Here is a 9,631-nt window from a genome sequence, read left to right on the forward strand (position 1 = left end):
TTACTAGGATAGGAGTGATCAGAGCCAGATTCTCCATTGGCTGTGCAGAATCTCTGCTCTTTATTGCACCTCTGTAAAGCCAGTTACAAGGGGTGAACAGTTTCACTCCTGCTTTGCTGCAAACTTACGAACCTATGACAGCATTGTGGACCTGTTTGAAAATTTTGGAAACCATGGCAACAGTATTCCATTTCATGTTAGTTTCCAAAGCTATAGGAGCTACAGACTGAATTTGACAGGGAGCCATTTTAATGGCCTTTCTCTATGCTAAGTGGAGTTTAACATTTAATTGGGAGTGGGGATGTTGGCCATGTCAAACTGCATGGCAAGCGCTAAGAAGCAGGAGGCTCCCCTCAGAGCATACACTGTGGTAACGTGAATGACTGAGCATGTTGTGCAGCAGACTGGGCAGGAATAACACTTTCAGAAGTCTATTCATCGCTGCTATTCTGTGATATTGGGTGGCCCTCATCACAGCATCCAGTATCTGCCATTACATCACTTGTTTGTACAGAGGGTGGATATGCCCAGATACTGTGTATGGCAACTGTTAGCATTCTGTTTACATACTGATCAGGTGTTGCATGTTCCTGTCCATTGTCTATTTATCCAGATTGTTATCAAAACCTTGCTTATGCTTGGGGATACACTGTACGTTTCTGTACCGTGTATCGACCAGCTGATCCGGCCAGCTAATAATAATCAGCTGGCCCGATCATGCCGCTCAACCCGCACATGCTCGATTCCCGCTGGCGGACAATGGCAGGGAGTCAAGCGGCTGATGAGGACTGCTGGCAGGGACGAGCGGTAATCGATCCGCACGGGGACGCGGCGGGGGTCGATCCGGCGGCTAATCGGCCGCTGGATCGACCCGTGTATGCCCAGCATTACAGACCTATCAAAGCAAGCTTGAACAGAGAGCCTAAGAAAGTAGATGCTTACCACAGTATAGGGAAGCTTCTGGAGCAGGCTCTCAACCAGGGTTCCCTGGCATTTTTCCAGGGCTGTGGAGTCGGTACAAAAATCTGACTCCAACCTCAGACTTCTCAGTTTATGTAACCTCCAACTCCAGGTACCCAAAATGGCCGACTCCTCGACTCTGACTCCTTAGTCCAATTCGGTACCATTCCGTTAGCTGGTCGCAACCACTAGGTGGCGTTATTACTATTCCCCCTCCAGGCCACCATGGATAGTAGGGAAAGATGTAACTCTGCTGCCGGTTGCGCCTGGCAAACGGGAAAAGTACCTCTAATTCTTACCAGGGTTGTAGATTTGGTACAAAAATTATCGGAGTCTGTTTCATAAACTGAGGAGTCCGACTCGAACTCCAGATACCCAAAATTGCTCTGACTCCCAACGCCACAGCCCTGCATTTTTCCCAATCGTTGGTGGAAGTAGGATGGGGAGTACTGTAAAAAAGCACTTGGGGTCAGAATAATGGCCTTAATCAAAAGCACTAGAATAAGGAGACATTATAATGAAGGGCATTGTAATAGGGGGTAGTGACATACACAGCCACACCTACTTTTCAAGACCATGCCACCTGCAAAATAAATACAAGGGTTCCTTGATATTCACAAATTACTTGCAGGGGTCCCTTGAGATCCAAAAAGTATTTGCAGGGTTCCTCCAGGGTAAAAAAGGTTGAACAAGGCTGTTCTTGAGCAGCCCAGAGGCTTCCCTGATGTCCTCAACCCCTCTACTGCCAGTTGAGATCCTCAATTTTTGTGGCCATGCTCTCCTCTGTAAGTGGTTGCACTGTTCAGGTGCCAGTAGGGTCTGTGCCTGTGCAGCCTGAAAGGAAATGGCCATGCACAATCAGCTCAGTGCTACTGCATAGGCATGGGTTATACTTAATGCCTCTACAGCAGGGGTCTCAAACTCGCGGCCCTCGATACAATATTTTGTGGCCCTCGCCGACAAAAGCTTCCTTATAGTTCGCTTCAGTGCTCCCAAGTAATCCGCTGCATACCTGCCGCTAAACAAGGGCTGCAGAGCCCCCAAATCGCCCGGGGGGCAATCCGCTGGCATTTCCTGGAAGGGGCAGAGCTTTCAGCTCTGCCCCTCCTGACGTCAATCGCCGCACGGATCGCCGCCTCTCCCCGCCCCTCTGTGAAGGAAGAGTGAGAGGGGTGGGCAGAGGTGGCGATGCGCCGCGATTGTGAAATTCCTTATGCGGCCCAGCCTCATCCTGACTTTGCCTCCTGCGGCCCCCCAGGTAAATTGAGTTTGAGACCCCTGCTCTACAGTGTGGCCACACTTATACAGAGAGGAACATGACAGCGAACAATGTCAAATATAGTAGTGTCCCAGCGCAGGGAAGGATGGTAATCAGAAGAGTGGGAAAGCCATGCAATGCCCCTGCACCCTCGCTGGCTATGGGTACACTTTAAAAGAGCAACTTTAAAGGATGCCCAAAGTGACATGATGAGATAGTGTATGTACAGTACCTAGCGCACAAATAACTATGCTGTGTTCTTTCTCTGCCTGAAAGAGTTAAAAATCAGTATGTAAGTGGCTCACTCAGTCCTAACTCAGACAGGAAGTGACTACAGTGTGTCCCTCACTAAGAAATTCCCCGTTTTTACCTTTCTTGCTCTCAGAAGCCATTTTCTGCCAGGAGTCAGGATTGAGTGAGCCACTTGCATACCTGATATTTAACTCTTTCAGGCAGAGAACAAAGGAAGACAGCATAGTTATGTGTGCTTGGCACTGTACATACCCATGTCTATCTCAACATGTCACATGTCACTTCGGGTGTCCTTTAACCAAGGATTGAACTTCATTCCAATCTGTAGCTGATAACCCCTTTCCCAGGAGAAATCTTCACCTGTTTTCAATTCGATTATCATGGATATCTGTATGACTTATTACCTAATTAAAATGTTTCAGCACTCAAAGAAAAATGCTCACTCAAAGTTGTTTCTGATAATCTTTCAATATTTTTCTTATATTTTGGAAGCTTAAAAATACAACATATAGATTGTGAAAAAGCTTTGTGAATCGTGCCCACTGTGAAGCTAAGGTCCTCAGTTTCCGATTTATGAATCTCGTTGCATTGTGGGGAAATAACTGCTTTTTCCAACTGCCAAACCATATCTTTGTGCATAAAAATTTTTGTAACCAACATTCCACACAGATCACCTGGCAGAACTAAACATGTTGCCACCAGTGATAAATGTCAATGTAAATGAGAGAGGAAAGATTTTACAATGGGTATCACTGACTAAATAATCTATAAATTAATATTGACTCTAATCCAGACTACTGAAGCCAGAAAGATCAGCAGGATAGCCAGGCAATTGGTAGTGTTTGAGGGAAGTGATCACACTTACTAGAATTGCATGCAGTTTCCCCATACCACGTTAGGGCTGAAACCCACAGGAGCGCTTTTGGCAGTGCTGCGATACGCTAGCACTTTGCCAAAACGCTGGGCTAATGTTAATGAATGGGGCAACTTCCACAGGAGCGTTTGCGTTTCCTAGAAAAACGCAAACGCAGGATGTGCAGCATTTTGGGAGCGTTAGCGCTTCAATGTAAAGTATTGAAACGCTCAGCAAAACCTAAACTGAGCGATTTTGCTAGCGTTTTGCGGTTCAGCACACTGTAACAAAATGAAAAATACTTCACAGGACCAATCAGGATAAAAACGCAAAACGCTACGCAACCGCTGAGCAAAAAAAATACAATGTTGCAAAATGCGCCCGAAAACGCACATGAATCCGCTTGCAAACTGCTCAGACAAAACGCTAGCAGTTGCGTTTGCTGGTTTCCGTGGGTTCCAGGCCTTATTGTATTTCTAAAGCGCCAACATATTATGCAGTGGTGTACATTAGTTTAGGTTACAGACAATATTTAAGGGTGACATACAGCAATAAGACAATACAGGAATACATGCAAACCAGATCACGCAGCACAGATTGAGGACAAGGTAATGCTTACTCACTGGATGGGAGCATGGAGATTAGTCAAGTCAAGTTCGCGCAGATCCATAAGATGGGTAATGGAGGTGCGTAATCAGGTCATACATGAGGACCCTGCCCAAAGGCTAACCTAGTGGAAAACGCATGCAATTCTTCTAAGCATGTTCCCTGCCTTAAAAGGAAATAAATATGGTTGCCTTCATATTCTTCACTTCAGGTGTCATTTTAGAACCACGAGAGCTGATATTTACTTAGTAAAAAGAAAAAAAACTGTTACATGGTTATGATGCTGCTCTGATTCTGCCTGCTGCCTTCTTGTTCCACCTGTTTAAAGGTGCCCACTAATGAGACCATCTTCATTGTACAATTTTAGTGCAAAGTGATTACACTTTGTAAAATCTTACTTCTATGTAATATGACTATCCAAAGTATCCAATCGAGATTGGATCATGAATGGGCACCTTAGATAACCGAGCTGCATGGGATTGTGCATGTTATGAATGCAAATGTATGCAGCTTGGAAGTGGACCAGTCCATTTCCACCACAATGGAATTCTGTTGATTAATTTTATAAGCTGCACACTGCCTGAGGCAGACTTGTGAGGATGCAGCCCCCCCCACATTTGGAATGATCGCACAGCACCCAACAATTTGCACCACACGTTATAGCTGTAGTGAGCTCTCCAAAAATCACCCTCAGTATAGGTGCCACCAGTATTGGTAGCTAGGTACAGTTGTCCCCAGTATAGGTTGGCCAGGCTGCCTGGTAACTGCTTGCTGAGCACACAGTTCAACGGTCCGTGGAAAAGAGCCCTTAAGGTACCCATACATTATTGAGCTACCATTAAAGAAAACCTGTACTGAAAATAAAAGTCAAAATAAGCATACACAAGTCATACTTACCTTCCATGTAGTCTACTCCTCAGTGTCTTTCTCCTGTCCCGCGTCCTATTTGTTCACTATGATCAAGGGAATTTTCCGTCCTCCATTTTGAAAATAGCCATTACCCCATAACAGCTTTCTGGTCAGCACACAGTTAAACTAACATCGCCCACTTGAGCCATAGGGAAACATGAACATTACCTGGTACATCCGGTTTCCTCTCAGCTATAACTGGCAGCAACTGATATTTTACTGACAGCAACTGATATATTTCAGATCTGACAAAATATTGTCAGAACTGGATGGGATTATTGTCAGAAGAAAATGGTGAGCTTCTGAGAGGAACTGATGGCAAGGTAACTCTGTAATGTTCACTTGAAGTTACCTCATGTGTTTATTTTAAATATTTTTACTCAGTACAGGTTCTCTTTAAAGCTCTCTGATCAAAGAGATCTATGGCCAGCGCTCCATTGGACCATCTGAGCCAACTCTTGGGATACATTTTCCAGCATTCCCGATTAATCCTTTCAGCTGGAAATTGAAAGATCGGGTGGCCATTTTGTGGCTTTGATTTCTCCTCTTTATTCCATATAAAAATTATTGGATTGGAAGGCTGATCAGCTTGCAAAATCAAGCAATTCATGGGCAGCCTTACAATTTTATTTTGGGATTGTTTGGCGAGTAAAAGGGTGATGGGGCACGGTAATGAATTCTTGTCCAGCAGCAAAGGGAAGGCCCAATTGGGATTAGGTGGCTGGCTGCCTACCATTGTAGTACATCATACCATGCAATGCTAGCAGCAGTAGCAATATCCTGAAATCTGATCTAGCAGAGCAAAGTTGACCAATCATTTGCTGTTATATGACTACACTGTTTAAGTACACATAACCCATAGCTCCCAACTGTCCCTTTTTCGGAGGGACAGTCCCTTTTTGGGAGCCCTGTCCCTCTTTCCTCCTCATTTGTCCCTCTTTCAGGACTTTGTCCCTATTTCTATGTAAATCTATATATATTTCTATACTAAAAATGTGTTTGGCTCTAAACCTTATTCCCAACCTTTAAATTGATATATTACTAATTTTAAAATGTTACTATGAAGGAAAATGAACCAGGATTGACAGGACCAGTGTTGTTTGAATTATAAAACAAATGTTTCTTATAAAATCTTTATGGTATGCGTGACTAGAGGCATGGTGAGGGGGTGGCCAGGGGTGTGGCAGGGGCGTGACTTAAGTGTCCCTTTTTCTTATCTCAAAAAGTTGGGAGATATGCATAACCCAAGCAGGGCATAGGCAACCTGGGCTGCCCCCCCCCCCCCAACTTTATTTTGCTCCCCAGGGGCTCTGAAAAGTTTTTGGCAGGCTCCCTGGGCTCTGGGTGTGTATTGGCTGTGAGGATTAGGGAGTTAAGTGCCCACATTGTACCTTGAATTGGCCCTGGACTTAAGGGGACTCGGAGCTCGTTTAAATAAAAAGATTTATACATACCTGGGGCTTCCTCCAGCCCCATACGCTCAGATCGCTCCCAGGCTGCTGTCCTCAGGCTTCTGCAGCTGTCCCCAGTACAGCGCTGCTGCCGATCGCAGAGCTGTACCCGTAAATAGACGGCGATCACGCCGTCTCACAGCCTCGCTCGGAGACTGAAGGCGGGGGCATAGCTCCGCCCCCCAAGCAGGAGATGCACGCGCAGCCTGCGTGTGATCTCCTGCATTAGCTGGCCCCAGGACTTTACGCCAATCGGCGTTAGGCGGTCCTGGGTCTGCCGCCGCGCCCATCGGCATGACACGGCCGGGAAGAGGTTAAAGCAAAGCTACCTAAGGTAAGCACAGAGGTATGTTCATGCCAGATCCACATACCTCTGTGTGTTGTCTGTTTCACTCCCATCCCCATAATCACTCCTTAAAGTGAGAACAATATGGAGGCTGACATTTATTTCCTTGTAAACCATACCAGTTGCCTGGCAGCCCTGCTGGTCTATTTGGGTGCAGTAGTGTCTGAATAACACCAGAAATAAGCATGCAGTTAATCTTGTCAGATCTGACAATGTCAGAAACACCTGATCTTCTGAATGCTTGTTCAAGTTCTGTGGCTAAAAGTATTAGAGGCAGAGGATCAGCAGGACAGCCAGGCAATTGGTATTAAAGAAGATAGAGAGGCTGCTATATTTATTTTTAAAGGAGTCATAAGGCAAACTATAGTAAAATGAGTGGTACTTACCGGGGGCTTCCTCCAGCTCCAAGCTCCCAGGATGTCCCTCGCCGCAGCTCCGACCCGGTCCCCGGTGATGATGTCAGAGCGACCTCCAGGTCGCTCTGTACTGCACCTGCGTGAGCGGCGCTGTCGATCACCGCCACGTGGGCCGGAGTGGACTACGCAAGCGCAGAACTACTGCGCCTGCACAGTCCGCTTCGGCCCACGTGGTGTTGATTGACGGCGCAGTACAGAGCGACCTGGAGGTCGCTCTGACGTCATCGCCGGGGACTGGGACGGACCTGTGGTGAACGGCTGCGGCGACGCACATCCTGGGAGCTTGGAGCTGGAGGAAGCCCCCGGTAAGTACCACTCATTTTACTATAGTTTGCCTGATGACTCCTTTAAAAATAAATATAGCAGCCTACATATCTTCTCATTACAGTTGTCTTTTAAAAAATTTGATATTCAGCTAAAGTAACATTCTAATACAGGAAGAGGCAGGCTTGCTGCAATGTTCCTAATGATCACCCTTCCATTCACTTCTCTTCTTTGTCCTATTCATGAATGTCAATGGTTGAAGTCGGTTGTAGAATCTACAATTTCTCAGTAAAGCTGGACAATGAGATGCAAGTTGTATGAAGCTTGGGACTGGGCCAGTCAAACCGCAGCAAGTGCATTTGGCCCCGTTCCCAGCTGCATGCAACTATGGAATAATTCACCATCCCTACTGATGTGTTCCTGACCCATCAATCTTTGGAGGAAATGGATTGGAATGAGCAAACACCCGTTTGAATTGCCTGGTGTATGGGGCCTAGGAATTTGTCCTCGCGTATGAGGGAGGGGTGTGGATATTGCAGCGCTGGGATGTTGTTTTGGAAAACTTTGAGATCAAAGTACAAACTTCCAAAGAAAAAGACAAGAATGTCCATGTGCCAGCAACACCGAGAAAAACTGATTACACGGCTGAAATAATTCGTTCCGCAAGATTATAGGCCCTTTGTGATTTGTCTCTTAAAGTCTAACTTCCTAGTGAGGAATTAAAGGCAACCTTTGGCATTTGCGTGTATGTTTTGCTTCTAGCCTCAGTAATGAGGTGACCAAAGGTGAAACACAAACCCAACCAAACAAAGCTATACAGCTATCAGATAAACAGATCACACTTGTGATAATTTATGTATCATCTGCATTGTTGCATTATCAGGATACAGGATTTCTCGTAAATCATTTTCATCCCAGATACTGTAACGGAAGGTTCAAAAGGCCACGTTAAACTTCCTTCTGTCAGGTACTGAGCATAAGTTCTTTATCGTGGACACCAAAGTGTACTGTTTTAAGGGCTCTGCTTTTGACATGGGACACCAGGGTTTGAATCCTGGGGTCAGTACCTATTCAGTAAGAAGTCCTTGAGCAAGACTTCCTAACACTGCAAGGTGGCCTCTTGAGCACGTCCTTCGTATCTGCAGCTCTTGAGCACTTTGAGTCCAACAGGAGAAAAGCGCTATACCAGTGTTAGGATTAGTTCATCAGCATGTTCTAGTTGTAACGATTGGTGTCAGCAAGTAACAGAATTCTGATTATTAGGTGAACTGCAGTATCACCCATAATGCAGATATATACCTGATTATATGATGATCTGCAGAATCACCAATAATACAAGTATACCAACAGCAATGTGATAGCAAAGTATAGTGCTTGGTGCAACAGTAGTACTGATAGGGTTAGCTATGCCACACCAGAGGAGCTGGTGGGCACTAACAGTACAAAACCCCTCACCAGAGACTAGGGCCCTCTGGTGAGAGTAGAGTGGTCAGACTAAACGAGTTGGCAACAGACTGGCAGATACGGTACAAGGTCAGAAGGCAAAGGCAAGAAGGTTTTAACAGGCAGAGTCGGCAACAAGATCAGATGGGCAGAAGTACAGAATCACTGAGAGTAAGAAGTCAGAACGAGCAAGAGTCATACACAGATAATACAATATTCAATTATGATTATAGCTATCAAACAATCCTATCACTGTGAAATCCCCGGTTTCCTCCCGGATCAAAGCACACCGGATCTATCTAAGGTCTGAGCGCTAACACGAAGTATTCGCAACAGCAGACAAGTTGCGAGTGATTTAGGAAAGCTTAAGAAGCAGAGGAGACCCCTCCGGCACGCCCCCTCTCATCAACCAATGAGGAGTGGCAAGCGTCTCCTCTGACGTCAACCGACTGGCCGGTCAGCTGACGCGCCTCCTCCCCGCATAAAGGTCTCGTCTGTGCGCGCGCACGCGACAATGCAACCCTATGTGCTGCTGACAAACCCGTCCTCGGTGTGCTAGACGCCTGAGGACCGGATAGACTGCTAGGCAGGGAGATGAAGGCAGCTGCGGTGGTATCGCTGTTCACCGCAGCAGTCTCTTCCGTTTTTTGTTACACTAGTCCAGCTTGAGGGGCATCTTATGGCTGGATATTAAAAGGAAAGCTCCAGTGAGGTGGAAACCACACCCATGAGATGTTACAACCTCCTCAAATAGTTGTTCCAAATAGATTCTGCCCACCAGTGGTTACTAAGCCTAAAAGTTGATGTCCACCAGAGAAGTGGATGGAACCGCGTGCATCTATGCATGTACTTTGTTGAATGATCTGACCAGCA

The sequence above is a fragment of the Hyperolius riggenbachi genome, chromosome 12, assembly GCF_040937935.1.
Source record: "Hyperolius riggenbachi isolate aHypRig1 chromosome 12, aHypRig1.pri, whole genome shotgun sequence".
NCBI classification, from domain to species: Eukaryota; Metazoa; Chordata; class Amphibia; order Anura; family Hyperoliidae; genus Hyperolius; species Hyperolius riggenbachi.